The 18,086-nt window shown below is 37.5% G+C and overlaps 1 pseudogene; it reads left to right on the top strand.

Annotated features, from left to right (window-relative positions):
* The first annotated feature begins 10,990 nt into the window (after positions 1-10,990).
* Positions 10,991-17,696, top strand: LOC102483811 (ubiquitin-conjugating enzyme E2 E3 pseudogene; annotated as a pseudogene).
* The last annotated feature ends 390 nt before the right edge of the window (positions 17,697-18,086 follow it).

Genomic DNA, 18,086 nt, shown 5'->3' with positions numbered 1-18,086 from the left:
CAGGCTACCAACTAATTAGATGATACTTATCTACATTGTGGGAGAACTTTCCCATGAGCTCTATCTAGCCCGATGTCATATGATATAACAATTTTGGCCAATTTTATAAATGAGTATATAGACGATGGAAGAAGACATGTAATATTTTAGATAGAGAGTAGATTGATTAGTTTTAAATTTTTAAAGTTATTCACATAAAATTGAGAAACCATTCTTCTTGAATTTGGGCAGCTTTGTGCCTCCTTTGGCCACAGAATATGAGGAAATTCATAAAATATCTTGTAGCATCCATCTTATTCACTAGAAATAATAGATCTCTTGGTTTCCATATAAAATATCATCAACCCTGAGTCTACTCTCTTTAGAGATCTGATGTCATTGCTCCAGCCAACTGACCTAGCTAAGCCTGACCTGCAATCATCCAAGCTCAAGCATTGGATGTAATAAAAAAGATATCTTGAAAATCTGTTGTCCTGCCTTAGACATTTTGGAGTAGAGAAGAGCTGTCTCTTTCTATACCCTTTCCAAATTTCTTTTCCTTTTTTTTTTTTTTTTTAAAAAGAATTATTTATTTAATTTTATTTATTAATTCATTCATTTCAATTTTACCAGAGAGAACACACACACAGAGAAAGGGAAAGTGAGAAAGCAAGCCACCAGGTCCAAGACTTGATCTGTGGTCAGCCATGTAGGAAAGTCCAGTGCCTTAACCACCACACCACCTGCAGGCCCCTCCAAATTTCTTATGTAAAAATCCTGTGAGCCTAATTAAAGAGTTCTTTTGCACTATTACATTTTGGTGTGATTTGGCCATTCATAGAGGTGCAGCAGTAATACAATACTAGGTAATGCTGAAATCATATAGGGGCATCCTGAGTTTGTGTCCTGAAGTTTCCTTGTGCATGCTGGGCCCTGTGCCCACAGTCTAAGCTGGCTGAGGAGGGAGGCTGGATCACAGAATAAAACCATGCTGGAGAGTTTCCCTGCTCTCCTTCCTTTTTAATGGAAGCAATGACTAAAAATAAACTTAAAATATAAAATTGTGGGTGTGGTCTGGTACACAGCAATATATACCAGTGGTAATGACATAATCTAGCATATTTTGTGGAATTTAAGGAAAGAGAAAACAAATCTTTTGGGCATTGATAAGAAAAATAATGTGACATATTGAAAAGAAAAGTATTTTTCTTTTTTGTTTACCAACAAAAATACTTTATTCAGAAGAAAATAGAGTAACTATATAAGATTTTTAATAAAGTAAAATGTGAGATAAACTATTATAACCAGTAAAACTGACCTTCAACTATGACAGAAACATACTGTCATCAACATATAAAACTCATATAATTTTCTTGAGTTTTTCCTAAGACATATCTAGTGAATGAGGTCAATACAGCACAAATGACCAGAGAAACATTAATGAAAGACTTGTGCTGAGCATAATATATTTAGTTACATGTGAAACAGGATGAGTAAACATTAAACAAGAGTATATTTTGTAAATGAATATAAAATCAGATCCTACAGATACAATGTTAAAATATGTAAAGAAAATGGGCAATCCATGATGTTATATTTAATTTTTTTTTTTTTTAATTTCAAGAGAATGTGTGTGCTCACCAGAAAGAAAGGTAAAAAGAGAGAGAGGGAGGAAAAATACCCCGGTGGAGCTTGGTCATGCTTCAGTCCCTTGTGTTTCATTTCTCTATCCTGTTGGGATTTTGGACATGGCATACACACACATCTGGCATGTTTTTCAAGACACTGGGCCTGGGATTTGAACTGTAGTCTGTCACATGGGATCAGACTTAACCACTGGGTTATGGGGCCTACACCAATATTTGATTAATTTTTATCGTGTATATTTAAGGTGTACAGTATGGTGTTTTTATTTACATATAAATAGTGAACTACCACTATAGCCAAGTAAATTGATATATCTATCATGTAGCAAAGTTACATGCTTTTGTTTTTGTTTTTGTTTTGTTCTAGGGTAAGAGCACCTAAAATCTACTTTTGTAGAAATTTTCAGTGACATAATATTTTTTTGGAGAGATTTTTTGTTTGTTTGTTTGTTTGTTTTTTCTTTTTTGCTATAGGGCACATGCACTCGCCAGACAGACAGAGAGAGACAGAGAGACAGAAAGTGAGAAACCACCCCCCAGGGGGGATGGCCACGCTGCAATCCCTTCTCCTCCAGTCTCCTCTGGGATCTTGGGCACGCATGCACATGCGCCTGGCATGAGTTTTAAGCCACCGGGTCCAGGACTGGAACCGCGGTCGACTACATGGGAGTCCAGCGACATAACCATTACGCTAACTGCTGGTCCCCATGACATAATATTATTAACTACAATCTTCATACTGTACACTAGATTTCTAAACTTACTCATCTTAATTAACTGCAGATTTGCACCCTTTGACCTACATCCAGATTTACACCCTTTGACCTATATCTCACCATTTCAATCTCCTTCCCATTCCTGGCAACCACCATTCATCTCTGTTTCTAGGCACTCTCGATCTTTTTTATTTTTTTTTTCAATTATAGGTAGAAGTGAGATCATGCAGTATTTTCCTTTCTTTTTTATTTGCCAGAGGATATATGCCTTCAACAGAGACAGAAGAGAGAGAAGGAAAAACAAATCACAATCTCTACTCCTTCATTTCTTTATCCTGCAGGTATTTTAGGTACATGTACACACAGATGCCTGGCATTCTTTTTAAGCTACTGTGGCTGGGATTCAAACTGTGGTCAGTTATGTGAGATCCAGCTCCCTTAACTACTAGGCTGCTGTGCAACCCCATGCAATATTTTTCTTTCAGTATGTGGTATATTTAACTTTTAAAGTTATTCACATAAAATTGAGAAACCATTCTTCTTGAATTTGGGCAGCTTTGTGCCTCCTTTGGCCACAGAATATGAGGAAATTCATAAAATATCTTGTAGCATCCATCTTATTCACTAGAAATAATAGATCTCTTGGTTTCCATATAAAATATCATCAACCCTGAGTCTACTCTCTTTAGAGATCTGATGTCATTGCTCCAGCCAACTGACCTAGCTAAGCCTGACCTGCAATCATCCAAGCTCAAGCATTGGATGTAATAAAAAAGATATCTTGAAAATCTGTTGTCCTGCCTTAGACATTTTGGAGTAGAGAAGAGCTGTCTCTTTTTATACCCTTTCCAAATTTCTTTTCCTTTTTTTTTTTTTTTTAAAAAGAATTATTTATTTAATTTTATAAAGAATTATTTATTTAATTTTATTTATTAATTCATTCATTTCAATTTTACCAGAGAGAACACACACACAGAGAAAGGGAAAGTGAGAAAGCAAGCCACCAGGTCCAAGACTTGATCTGTGGTCAGCCATGTAGGAAAGTCCAGTGCCTTAACCACCACACCACCTGCAGGCCCCTCCAAATTTCTTATGTAAAAATCCTGTGAGCCTAATTAAAGAGTTCTTTTGCACTATTACATTTTGGTGTGATTTGGCCATTCATAGAGGTGCAGCAGTAATACAATACTAGGTAATGCTGAAATCATATAGGGGCATCCTGAGTTTGTGTCCTGAAGTTTCCTTGTGCATGCTGGGCCCTGTGCCCACAGTCTAAGCTGGCTGAGGAGGGAGGCTGGATCACAGAATAAAACCATGCTGGAGAGTTTCCCTGCTCTCCTTCCTTTTTAATGGAAGCAATGACTAAAAATAAACTTAAAATATAAAATTGTGGGTGTGGTCTGGTACACAGCAATATATACCAGTGGTAATGACATAATCTAGCATATTTTGTGGAATTTAAGGAAAGAGAAAACAAATCTTTTGGGCATTGATAAGAAAAATAATGTGACATATTGAAAAGAAAAGTATTTTTCTTTTTTGTTTACCAACAAAAATACTTTATTCAGAAGAAAATAGAGTAACTATATAAGATTTTTAATAAAGTAAAATGTGAGATAAACTATTATAACCAGTAAAACTGACCTTCAACTATGACAGAAACATACTGTCATCAACATATAAAACTCATATAATTTTCTTGAGTTTTTCCTAAGACATATCTAGTGAATGAGGTCAATACAGCACAAATGACCAGAGAAACATTAATGAAAGACTTGTGCTGAGCATAATATATTTAGTTACATGTGAAACAGGATGAGTAAACATTAAACAAGAGTATATTTTGTAAATGAATATAAAATCAGATCCTACAGATACAATGTTAAAATATGTAAAGAAAATGGGCAATCCATGATGTTATATTTAATTTTTTTTTTTTTTAATTTCAAGAGAATGTGTGTGCTCACCAGAAAGAAAGGTAAAAAGAGAGAGAGGGAGGAAAAATACCCCGGTGGAGCTTGGTCATGCTTCAGTCCCTTGTGTTTCATTTCTCTATCCTGTTGGGATTTTGGACATGACATACACACACATCTGGCATGATTTTCAAGACACTGGGCCTGGGATTTGAACTGTAGTCTGTCACATGGGATCAGACTTAACCACTGGGTTATGGGGCCTACACCAATATTTGATTAATTTTTATCGTGTATATTTAAGGTGTACAGTATGGTGTTTTTATTTACATATAAATAGTGAACTACCACTATAGCCAAGTAAATTGATATATCTATCATGTAGCAAAGTTACATGCTTTTGTTTTTGTTTTTGTTTTGTTCTAGGGTAAGAGCACCTAAAATCTACTTTTGTAGAAATTTTCAGTGACATAATATTTTTTTGGAGAGATTTTTTGTTTGTTTGTTTGTTTGTTTTTTCTTTTTTGCTATAGGGCACATGCACTCGCCAGACAGACAGAGAGAGACAGAGAGACAGAAAGTGAGAAACCACCCCCCAGGGGGGATGGCCACGCTGCAATCCCTTCTCCTCCAGTCTCCTCTGGGATCTTGGGCACGCATGCACATGCGCCTGGCATGAGTTTTAAGCCACCGGGTCCAGGACTGGAACCGCGGTCGACTACATGGGAGTCCAGCGACATAACCATTACGCTAACTGCTGGTCCCCATGACATAATATTATTAACTACAATCTTCATACTGTACACTAGATTTCTAAACTTACTCATCTTAATTAACTGCAGATTTGCACCCTTTGACCTACATCCAGATTTACACCCTTTGACCTATATCTCACCATTTCAATCTCCTTCCCATTCCTGGCAACCACCATTCATCTCTGTTTCTAGGCACTCTCGATCTTTTTTATTTTTTTTTTCAATTATAGGTAGAAGTGAGATCATGCAGTATTTTCCTTTCTTTTTTATTTGCCAGAGGATATATGCCTTCAACAGAGACAGAAGAGAGAGAAGGAAAAACAAATCACAATCTCTACTCCTTCATTTCTTTATCCTGCAGGTATTTTAGGTACATGTACACACAGATGCCTGGCATTCTTTTTAAGCTACTGTGGCTGGGATTCAAACTGTGGTCAGTTATGTGAGATCCAGCTCCCTTAACTACTAGGCTGCTGTGCAACCCCATGCAATATTTTTCTTTCAGTATGTGGTATATTTAACTTAACATAATGTCCTCCAGGTATATCCACATTGTCATAAAAAGCGGTATCTCTGTTTTTCTTTTCTTTCTTTTTTTGGAGAGGTTTTTGCTATAGGGTGCGTGCGCTCGCCAGACAGACAGAGAGATAGAAAGTGAGAAATCACCCCCCAGGGGGGATGGCCAAGCCACAATCCCTTCTCCTCCATTCTCCTCTCGGGATCTTGGGCACGCACGCACATGCGCCCGGCATGAGTTTAAGCCACCAGGTCCGGGACTCGAACGGCGGTCGACTATGTGGGAGTCCAGTGACATAGCCATTATGCTAACTGCTGGTCCCAAAAAGCAGTATCTCCTTTTATAAGACTGAATAATGTGCTTGTATGTGTGTGTGCGTGTCTGTGTATGCATACATATGAGAACACTTGAAAAGGTTCATGGAAAAAAAATTAAAATGTGAGTTTATTTTGATGTGAACTTTCTTTTAGGATCTATCATATATACCATGATTTCTTTACTATTCATCTGATGGTGGATGCCTAGGTTGACTTCATATCTTGGGTACTGTGAATAGTGCTGCAATAAACATGGCAGTTGCAACAGGAACAGCAGAGCCAAGTTTGCTGCCTAGGTACTAAGACTCATGCCAATGGCAGAGATAAGAACTTGGAGTCTTGCCTAGACTGAGCTCCACATTTATGCTGCTTTTTGAAATGGATCATTTAGGCATATACCCTCAAACTTAGGTTCCCAACCCCTATACACCTGTATATCTTACTAGTTGCTGGATTCTCTTTCTCCCTCTGTTTGATTCTTGATTCCTGCCTCAAGTGACCTTTGGGAAGGAGGACGGTGCCCTTTCCCTCTCTGCTCAGGTACTATAAGTAATGATCTTTTAACTTAATTTATACCATGGTGGTGTATTAAATTGCCTTTTCATCTGAAGCACCAGAGGCTAGTCCACACTGGATGCGAGTTAAACAAAAGCCACAAGAGCATATGCAAGTATAAGCAAGTTCCCTGTGTGAGGACACCTGATCACAGCATGGATAACTAGGCATTGGGCTATTGTCCAGATTAAAAAAGACAGTATCCTGTGAAACGCACAGTCTAAGTACTGATGCCCAGGTTCTGTTCATCTTCCACTCGGCCAGAGTTCCTAGCCACTCTGGTATTCGGATCCCCATTTAGGAATATAGATATCTCTGCTAGATGCTGATGTTATTTCATTTGGATATATACATAGCTGGGTCATACATTGGTTCTATTTTTTAATATTTGAAACCTCCATAATGACTGTACGTATGTGTACTTCTATCACCATACTCTCACCAACACTTATTATCTCTAGTTTTTCTAATAATAACCATTGTAACAGGGGTGAAGCATCTTCTTATACTTTTGATTTATATTTCTCTTCTTTGGATAAGAGTCTGTCTAGGTTTGTTGCCTCACTTTTTAATCGAGTTATTGTTTTCTTGCCATTGAGTTGAGTTCCTTATTTGTTTTAGATATTAGCTTTTCATCAGATGTAGAGTTTGCAAATATTTTCTTCAATACATAGGTGCAGGGACCAGTAGTTAGCGTAATGGCTATGTCGCTGGACTCCCACTTAGTCGACTGCGGTTCATGTCCTGGACCCGGTGGCTTCAAACTCACGCTAGGCGTGTGTGCGTGTGTGCCCAAGATCCCGAGAGGAGACTGGAGGAGAAAGGATTGCGGTGTGGCCATACCCCCTGGAGGGTGATTTCTCACTTTCTGTCTCTCTGTCTCTCTCTGTCTGTCTGGTGAGCGCACACGCCCTACAGCAAAAACCTCTCCAAAAAAAAAAAAAATACATAGGTGCAATTTTATTTTGCTGATTAATTCTTTTGCTGTGCAGAAACCATTTAGTTTGAAGTATCAGTAATTCTATCAGTTTGTTGTTGCTTTTGTGCCTGAATTTTTGGGGACATATCCAAAAAAACAAAATCATTACCAAGGCCAATATTAAGGATTTTCTTTAAGTTTCTTCTAGAAGTTTCACAGTTTCAGTCCTTATGTTTAGGCCTATAATATATTTTGAGTTGATTTTTATGTATGGTATACATAAAGTTTTATGTATGGACTTGTTATATTTTTTATTCGAGTATCCCGTTTTTCCAACACTGCCACTTATTGAAGAGGCCATCATTTCCTCATTGTGAATTTTAAGTGTGAGTTTATTATATTCTTAGGTTTATTTCTGGACTGTATTCTGTTCTATTGATCTGTTTTTATGCTGATACAATAATACTTGGATTGATTGCTATATTTTGTTGTATAACATGAAATCAGCAAGTGTGATATCCCTAACTTTATCTTCCTCAAGATTGCTTTGGCTATTTGGTTTCTTTTGTGGTGACTAATGACTTTTAGAATCACTTTTCTATTTCTGTGATAAGTATCATTGAAATTTTAAGAGGGATTTGGACAGTGTAATAACATTAATTCTTCCATTCAAGAAGTAAAGCTTATCTCTCCCTTTTTTACATCTTTTATTTATTTCATCAAGGTTTTATAGTTTTCAGTATAAAGATTTTTCACCTCCTCGGTTAAAGGTATTCCTAACTATTTTATTCTTTTTGATGCTATCATAAATGGGACTGGTTTCTTTATTTAGTTTCAAGATAGTTACTAATACAAAGCAATGCAGTTGATTTTATATTACTTTCATATTCTACTTTATTTAATTTATTTATTTATTAGTTCTAACACTTTTGTTTTAAGAGTCTTTAGAGTTTTCTGCAGATAAGATCCTGTCGTCTGTGAGCAAACTATTTTTAATTGTTATCTTTTGAAGTGTAGACTGTTTCCCCCTTATTTACTTTTGTCTGCTTGCTCTTCTAGTACCACCTGCACTGTGTTGAAGAGAAGCGGTGAAAATTTTCGCATCTATATTCATCAATGATATTGGTCTGTAGTTTTCCTTTTTTGTCATATCCTTATCTGTTTTGGGGATGAGGATGATGGAGGCTTCATAAAATGAATTTGGAAGGTTTCCTTCCTTTTGAATCTTTAGAAATAATTTTAGTAAGATAGGGGTTAATTCTTCCTTGAAAGTTTTGTAGAATTCACAAGTGAAGCCATCTGGGCCTGGGCTTTTCTTTGTTGGGAGATTATTAATTACTGATTCAATCTCCTGGCTTGTTATAGGTCTATTCAGATTTTCTATGTCTTCCTGATCCAATCTTGGTAGTTTATATGCATCCAGGAATTTGTCCATCTCCTCCAGATTATCTTGTTTGTTGGCGTAAAGTCGCTCATAGTATCCTCTAATGATATTATGTATTTCTGCTATATCCGTGGTAATATTGCCTGTTTCATCACAGCTGAACAAAAGTCTCTCTAAGGAAGACATACGAACAGCCAAAAAGCATATGAGGAAATGCTCAACATCCCTCATCATAAGGGAAATGCAGATAAAAACCACAATGAGATACCACCTAACCCCTGTCAGAATGGCAAAGATTAAGAATATAAAAAGTGATAAGTGTTGGCGGGGATGTGGTGAAAAGGGAACCCTCCTACACTGTTGGTGGGAATGTAAACTAGTTCAACCACTGTGGAGAACAATATGGAGGTTCCTCAAAGATCTACAAATAGAACTACCATTTGATCCAGCAATCCCACTTCTGGGTATTTACCCAAAAGACAGGAGAACGCTCAGTCAGAAAAGTGCTTGCACATCCATGTTTATTGCAGCATTATTCACAATTGCCAAGACATGGAACCAACCTAAATGTCCACAAACTGATGAATGGATTGGAAAAGTGTGGTATATATACTCTATGGAATACTACTCAGCCATAAAAAATAACAAGACCCTGGAATTTGATAGAAAATGGTCAGATATGGAGGATCTATTGCTGAGTGAAGTAAGCCAGGCTATGAAAGAAAGATATTGTATGTATCCACTCAATATATACCGACTATCCGCACTCTATAATAGAGAGCAAAAATTCGGAGGACATAAACACAGTGAAGGTACTTAATGAGAATAGGACAGTGTGGAATGGGGTAAGTGAAGAGAAGAGGATAGAGAAAGATAGCAAGTGAACAATAGAGAGACAGGACGTTAGTGAGAAACAGATAGGGGTTATTAACTGTTGATGATGACATGTATAGTATTCTCAACTGGATTGGTCTGAGAAGTATTTCATGATGGGCAAAGTACTTTTACAAGCAAAACGAGAAATAGCAACTGACTGTTTTATAAAAATAATTAGAATAATAAAAATAATGATTGGGGAAAAAAAAAAAAAAAGAAGCGGGGAATGTGGGAACCCTGGCCTCGGGACAGATTTTAAAGAAACATCTTTTAGATTTCCCTCGTTGATCCTGATGTTAGCTGCAAGCTTGTCATAAATGAACTTTATTATGTCAAGGAAATATCCTTCTATACTTATTTAACTAGAGTGTTTATCATGGAAGAATGTTGAACTTTTCCAAATTATGTTTCTGCATTTGTTGATATGATCATGGGGCACTTACTCTTCCATTCTGTTAATGTGGCATAGCACATTAATTGATTCGTGTATGCCAAAGAAAACTTGCATCCCAGGAATAAAACTCTAATGCTCATAATGTAAAATCCTTTGATATATTATTAAATTCAGTTTGCTGCTATTTTATTTTTAGGCTTGCTTTATCGATGTCATCTTAGTTATTGTCCTCTCTAGTTTTCTAGTTGTATCTTTTTATGGCTATGGTGTCAGGGTCATGCTAATCTCATGAAAAGAGTTAAAATTTTTTCCCTTAACTTATACTTTTTTTTTTTTTTTTTTGGCAGGATTTCATCATCACAGTCCTCCTGTCTCAGCCTCCCAGCTGGATACTTGCATGCATCACCATGCCCAGTTCTTTTTAGACAGTGCCTTGCTCTGTGCCAGGTCAGCCTTGAGCTCACAAACCTCCTGACAGGCCCATCCTACATTACTGGAATTACAGGCATAAAACACCACATTTGGTCTTTAGATTGAACCAGGAATCAAACTCAGGCTTCCCATGTAGTTCCAGAGCACCTCAGCTGAGCAATACTTCTACTTTTTGATACATTTTTTTTAAAGCTTGGTGTCAATTCTTCTTTGAATGTTTAATAAAATTCAGCTGTGAAGACTTCACTTTCTGAGTTTTTGTTTGTTTGTTTGTTTTGTTTTAAATTGAGAGGTTATTGTTACTACTAGTCCCTTTTTGTTATTGTTCTGTCCAGGCTTTGTATCTGATACAATCTTGGAATGTTGTGTTTTTCTAGAAATTTAACCACTTCCTCTAGGTTATCAAAGTTGCTGACGTGCAATTGTAATAGTCTCTTATGACCCTTATTTTTGAGCTATCAGTTGTAATGTCTTTCACATTTTATTTGACTCTTTTTTTTTTTTTTTTTTTAAGGGTTTTTGAGAAATGTGTGAAAGGCTAGAGAAGCCTTTTTCCAGAGGTGTCTGTAAAAGGGTTACCAGACAAGATGGTTTGTGAGTTCTGGATTGAGAGAGAAGAACCACATTCTGTGCAAGAAGACATCATCCAATTATCTGGTAGCATGGGAAGACAAACAGAGGAAGTGGGAAGTACTGTTTCCTGTTCTTTTCTGGATCCTTCTTTCCAAAGCATTCTTTGTGTTTTGGTCCTACTGCTTGCACGTATCTCTGCTTCATCCCTGCTCTGTGACTAGATCCTTGAAACATTTGTCCCACTTGCTCCTAGAGAGATATTAAAATTTCTTTCATCTCTGGACTCTGTATTGATAGTAGTGGCTGCCTGAAAGAGGTTGGGATTATGGGTTCCTGAGAGCCTATTTCAGACTCAGGTTAAGATCTGCACATTCTGAATTCTCTGCTTCTGAATCTTCCAGCTATATCTTCAACTTCCAAAGAATCTATTGTGGGCCTTTTTCACCTTGTGAGCATGTAGTATTCTTTCTGTAATAAATCCCTTCACATATATATACAAATATATACATTTGTATCCTGTCTGTTCTGTTAATCTGAAGAGCACAGACTAACATAGATTTTGATATTAGGAGTGGTTTTATAGAGCAGATTTTAAAGGTGAATCTCTTTTTTTTTAAAGAAAGAATTTTTTTTTTCCTAAAAGGCAAAAAAGAGACAGAAAGACAGAAAATGAGAAATTACGACCTGGGATAATGGCTATGTCACAATCCCTTCTCCTTCATTCTCCTCTAGGGACTTTGGGCACGCACGCAAACACATGCTTGGCATGAGTTTTAAGCCACCAGGTCCGGGACTCGAACCACAGTCAACTTTGTGGGAGTCTAGTGACATAACCATTATACTATCTGCTGGTTCTCAAGATGAATGTCATTAATTGGCTCCCTAATCTAATTATACCTATTGATAAATATATTACAGCTCTGCTTCTATTAGAACAAAGAACACTGGTAGTCCATAGCATGAACTATTTAAAGAGATATGAAAAATGAATTCATGCACTACTCCTGGTTCACCATGTACAAGATGTAAGGAATTAAGCAATTTTTCTTGATACTTCCAAATATTTGTGGAAGAACAAGGAATATAATGATATTGGTTAGTTGTTACTAACATCACTGGACAAAATGAGAAGTAAATGATTAGCTCAGGGTTCTGATTTCCCTGGCTCCAAATGCTCATATACAACTTAAAGCTTCTAAGCGTGCCCAGAAGAAGAATTTTTGTTCCTGTAACCACAGGGTTGAAATCACTGAAAACTATAAACCTTTATCATGTATTTCACTGATTTACAATAAAAAGTACATACACAGCTTCACGGAGTATGTACTGTTAAGACGAGAGCCTTATTAGGAAAGAAGGTGGTCCCATGAGATAGGGATGTATGGGAGAACCCTGATGACTCTGAGGATAAATTATGATGAGTTTTTATTTCCAGAATAAGGCATCTCCCTAATCCTAATGTTAGTGGCATTCACACCCCCATCTCCAGTGCTATCTGTCCTTCTACCTCTGTCTGAGGAGACTAACTTTACATTGGCTGGGGAAATTGTAATGGCTTCCTCTGTAGCAATTCAAGGCAATGCTGATTCTCACCAGAAATCCTCCCTCCCTTCGCTTTTTGTTTCTAGACCTATAACTAGACTCAAGTTCCAGCAGTACTCTAAAGGTGAGGTACAAAGTATGACCCATATGGAGTATGCTTTACAACAAAATACCTAATGGAGTTTTCTAATTTACACAAGCATGGTTTTGGTAACTTGTGTGAGACTGGATATTATGAGTTGTGAAATAATGGTGGAAGGAGCATAAAGTTTGATCAGGCTGAATTTATTGATAAGGGTCCACATTTAATATTACATCTTAGAGAGTTAAATATATTCTAATAGTTTGTTTGGTTGGTTAGCAGAGGATGGATAAAAAAATGACTTACCATAGATGAATCGTAGACATCAAATCTTTGTTTAGTGTAGAGGAAGTAATTTAAAAACTCAACGAAATTGGTATGCTAGAGTAGAGTGGTCATAAAAACCTACTCAACTACGGTAAAAGGGTCTAAGACATATCTTTGACTAATATTCTCAGAAACAGATATGTGAGGAAAACACTAGCATATTTAAAAACTCTGTGATTGTTGGGACCAGCAGTTAGCGTAATGACTATGTCGCTGGACTCACACATAGTTGGCTGTGGTTCGAGTCCTGGACCCGGAGGCTTAAACTCATGTCGGGTGCATGTGCGTATGTGCCCAAGATCCCAAGAGGAGAATGGAGGAGAAGGGATTGTGGTGTGGCCATCCCCCCTAGGGGGGTGATTTCTCGCTTTCTGTCTCTCTGTCTCTCTCTGTCTGTCTGGCGAGCGTATGTGCCCTATAGCAAAAACCTCTCCCCCCAAAAAAGAAAATAAATAAATTAATTAAATAAATAAAAAGGAACTCTGTGATTGCTCTTCTCTATATCCCAGACATTAGAGAGGTATTCATAATCACTTAATTGGAAAACTGAACTGCAATGGGAATAATGAGATTCTGAGGTCACAGGGGTCAAGTGACAGCCCTTTACTAACAAGGCAAAGTAGGCATAGTTGCCTTGATAGACAGCAGAGGCAAAGCAACCATCATAATAATCTGACTCATGGGACCAGTAGTTGACATAATGGCTATATTGCTGGACTCCCAGGTGGTTGACCACGGTTCAAGTCCCAGACCCAGTGGCTTAAAACTCACGCCAGGCGCATGTGTGTGCAAGCACAAGATCCCATCAGGAGAATGGAGGAGAAGGGATTGCAGCGTGGTCATCCCCCCGGGGGTGATTTCTCACTTTTCTATCTCTCTGTCTCTCTCTGTCTTTCTGGTGAGTGCACACATCCTATAGCAAAAACCTCTCAAACAGAAAAATTAAACAAAAACCCCTTAAAAAGAAAAAAAAAAAAAAAAAAAAAAGGAATAATCTGACTCGTGTAGACCTATGACACTGTCTCATAAATCATGGTCTTCCCAAAGTGAAATAGAAAAACCTACTAAATTCTTAGTTAATGTATTTAAGCACACAATTTCCAGGTCAAGTGAACGGCAGTCTAACTCAAATTATAAAAACAAAGAATCACAACCCCTAAATCAATATTCAGACTTGTGTCAGTTTATAGGCCCAGAACCCTTTAAACGAAAGGCAACTTGGGTTCCCTTGAGGAAAAGCCCTTGTATAGTACTGAAAATTTACACTGTTAATATTTCTGCCATCCTTTCCCTAGGGATCTCTGGCCTTTTACTAGGGAACTTTGGAGAAAGGGAAATAATTAGCTCTTTCAGGGACTACTAGTCACTGCCTCTGAACTAACATTGATTCCAGCAGATAAGAACATCACCGTGGCCATCTAGTTGGAGTGGGGGCTTATGGAAGCCACATGATTAATGGAGTTGCAGCTCAATTTTAACTTACAGTGAGTTACTTCTGTGTTCCAGGAAAGGGTACATTGTCTAATAATTACTGAAAAAAAATTAGGGAAAAGACAGGGATAGAAAATAACTCTTAGACTCAAATAGACTTAAAATATTGGGTCATTGGAAAAGTCATGACGTGTTTTTCAATGCAAAAATGCATCATGACTTTTCTGACAACTTAATATGTGTAAAATTTTAGAAAATGTGCAAAAATGAACTGTACTCTCTAAGTATACACACCAAGTTATAAAAATCATAAAAAATTGCAAGGACGTTTCTGATAATCAAGATGAGAATATTGAAAATTGTGGAGGGTAAACAAATATTGTGATTGAAATGAACACATTTCACCTTGGTTTCTGAAGTGTCTGGCTCAATTTTCTAATACGGACATTGAATAATGTTTGAGGGGTTTGTGGGACAGTGATGACATAAATATGCACTTTATGATAAAAGAATTACAGAGATTGAATATTCTATTTTAGATATTCAGGATTAGTTGGGAGACCAGCAGATGTTATAAATGGTTACATATACTGGACTCCCACATAGTCAACTGTGGTTTGAGTCCTGGTCTGGGTGGCTTAAAACTCATGTGGCGTGCCCCAAATCCCAAGAGGATATTGGAGGAGAAGGGATAGCAACATGACCATCCTTCCTGGGGGTGATTTCTCACTTTCTGTCTCTGTCTCTCTCTGTGTCTCCAGTGAGTACACATGCCCTATAGCAAAAATATCTCTCTCAAAAATAAATAAATAAATAAAAGTGCTTAGTTGGAAGCACATAAAAATATTTAGATGTGTATAATCTAATGTTTAAATAGAAATTCACAAAACCTCTATTTTTATAATGACATATAGCAAAAAATGTAATAATGCAGACATGAAAGATTGGAAATTATATTTAGATATGCTTAATAAAATATTGTATTTCCAAAAATATTTTGCCAAAGTACATTTCTGATGTATGTATATATTTCTTTTCTATCTAAAGCGAGGCCTATATTTTAAAGAATATTTCCAAGAATAAAATCAGGAAATGTATGTGGTCTAGACATTTTGAGCAATGGTGGTTAAGAGAGTGGAACAGTCTAACAGAGAGGACATTTGATTGACAGGCTTGGGGATGACTCAACTTGTGAAGAGAAGGATAACAATAGTGCTTCAAGCAAACTTTCTATTTCTGCTTGGATTATTTGAGAAATTCAGGCAAAATTCAAGCAGTTGCTTCGACTGCTCACATCACTTCAGCAGTAGCATAAGGCTGCGCTGGGAAAATGAAGCACACTGATTTAATAACTGACAAGGATGCAGGATATGTAGAAAGCACTGGTGACTGGCATCACTGAGCGAATGCTCCGACTTTGATTTTCTATAATGTAAGAGCAAAGTATAAATGTGAGATAATCAATTTTTCCATTCCGGAAGAATATTTTCAGCCATCTACATATTTCAATTAAACATGGATGTAAACAATGAATGCAAATGCTTTGGGTATTAATAGCATTTTATTGAAAATAGCCCCATATAGTTCTAAAGTTTTGCAGTAATTTGGTTTATAAGATAATAGTATTCAAGAATCCACTTGAAAGCAGCAGAGTATAAAGCAATAGGATGTTGTCCTTTGAAATATGTTCGGATGAGGTAGCAGAAAAAAAATCTTAAATTAAAAAAAAAAAAAAAGGTAAAGACAAAGAGGCATAATAGCAAGAATTTCTTTAATAGAATTGGAATTGGTTTTCCCAGGACTCAAATACTAAAGAAGGTAATGAACTGGAAAGTCTCTAGGCCAAAATCAGCCAGAAGGTTATTGCCATGAATCTGAGTTGTCCAATCTATCCAGAGAAAATGCAAGGATATTGGAGTAGATTCCATTCTCTGACTCTCATGTTAATGTGTTTGAACCTAAATGGCCATCAAATGACTGCTTTTGACTAACAGTCTCTTTTTATTGCTTCTGAGCTTGAAAGCTGTAAGACTTCTACTTCTCATCTATTTTCCTATTCCTGCTAGCCTGATTACAAAAAATCATTTTTGGGTAAATCTGTATTATCATCCTATATGTATGCACTCTCCTTCTACAGAAATAAGTGCTGATCTATACAAAAATGTATATCGCAAAAGGGAAAAAAAAAAGAAATACATATCAGAAGTGTTTCTGGAGAGACCTGTACTATCCAAGTGTACCAGAGTAACATTTTTTTTTTTTTAAAGAGAGAATGTTGTTGCTACAGGGCATGTGTGTTTGCTGGAGAGAAAGAGAGAGACAGAGAGACTGAAAACAAATTACCCCCCAGGGGGGATGGCCATGCCTACAATCCCTCTCCTCCATTCTTCTCTAGGGATTTTGAGCACACATGCACACATGTCTGGTGTGGGTTTTAAGCTGCTGGATCTGAGACTCGAACAGTTGTCTGCTGCTTGGAAGTCCAGGAGCATAACCATTATGCCATCTGCTGGTCCCCTCAGAGTGTCACTTTTTCAAAAGTGTATTCATTGCCCTTCCTCTAGCTCACACCAGGGGTGAGAAGTAGCTGTCTTTCCCTGCGTGTTTGACCTCATTGATAAACATCCATTAGTCTCCAGCCTCCCAGGGCAGCATGGGACTCTCAACCATCTGCCCAGAACCCTTAACTAGTTTTTTTAAATAGATAACTTCACCAAGAAGTTCAGTGATAGGCACAGATCTGATGATGAGAGCCCCAGCACCAGCAGCTGCAGTTCCGATGCAGGCCAGAGAGACTGAGCCACTCCAAAGCCTGAGGAATAGAAAGAAAGAAAACCTTCTGCCACCCAGCAGAAGAGAAATACCAAATTGTGTAGCAAAACCACTGCTAAGTTGTCCACTATTGCTAAAATAATTCAGAAGAAGTTAGCTGAAATAACCCTTGATCTTCCGCCTAATTGCAGTGCTGGGCCTAAAGAAGATATTATTTATGAATGGAAATTGATTATACTTGGTCCACCAGGTTATATTAAGGTTGTGTGTTGTCTCTGGATATCACATTTTCGTCAAATTATCCATTTAAGCTATCACAGATTACTTTCTACACCAATATCTAGCATTGCAACATCAACAGTCGGGGAGTCACCTGTCTGGATATCCTTAAATACAACTGGAGTCCTGCTTTAACCATTTCAAAGCTTTTGCTATCTGTTTGTTCCCTTTTAACAGACTGTAACCCTGCAGATCCTCTGGTTGGAAGCATAGCCCCTCAGTATTTGACCAACAGAGCAGAACGTGACAGGAGAGCCAGAGAGTGAACCAAGAGATATGCCACATAATTTACATAATTGATATGCAGTGTGAAAGAGAAGAAGGCCTCCTCTTGCTGTGCTGCAAATCATTATAGCCTTTACAGTAAGGACTTCTGTGCATATATTATACTGATTTTACTCTCTGCTTTTGTCCTTCTGAGACTGGGAGACCCCCCAGAAAACTCAGAGGGCACCAGATTTATCATCTCAAACACAATGAACATGCTCCTGAAGGGAAAAAAAAAGAGAGAGAATTCATTTCTTTCCCTTATGAACGAGAAATACTCAGAAAGAGAGACAGACAGGAAAACAACACTCCCAGCAGGGCTTTGATGCCACAATGCCCCCATAGTTCCATCCAGCCCTGTGCCACAGACACACACTGGCCTTGGTAGTCGGATCTCATGGAAGCTTCCA

Source organism: Tupaia chinensis, unplaced genomic scaffold (genome assembly GCF_000334495.1).
Source record: "Tupaia chinensis unplaced genomic scaffold, TupChi_1.0 Scaffold000448_1, whole genome shotgun sequence".
Classification (NCBI taxonomy): domain Eukaryota; kingdom Metazoa; phylum Chordata; class Mammalia; order Scandentia; family Tupaiidae; genus Tupaia; species Tupaia belangeri.
The sequence above is the reverse complement of the archived record's forward strand: the minus strand, read 5'-3'. Positions and strand labels throughout refer to the sequence as shown.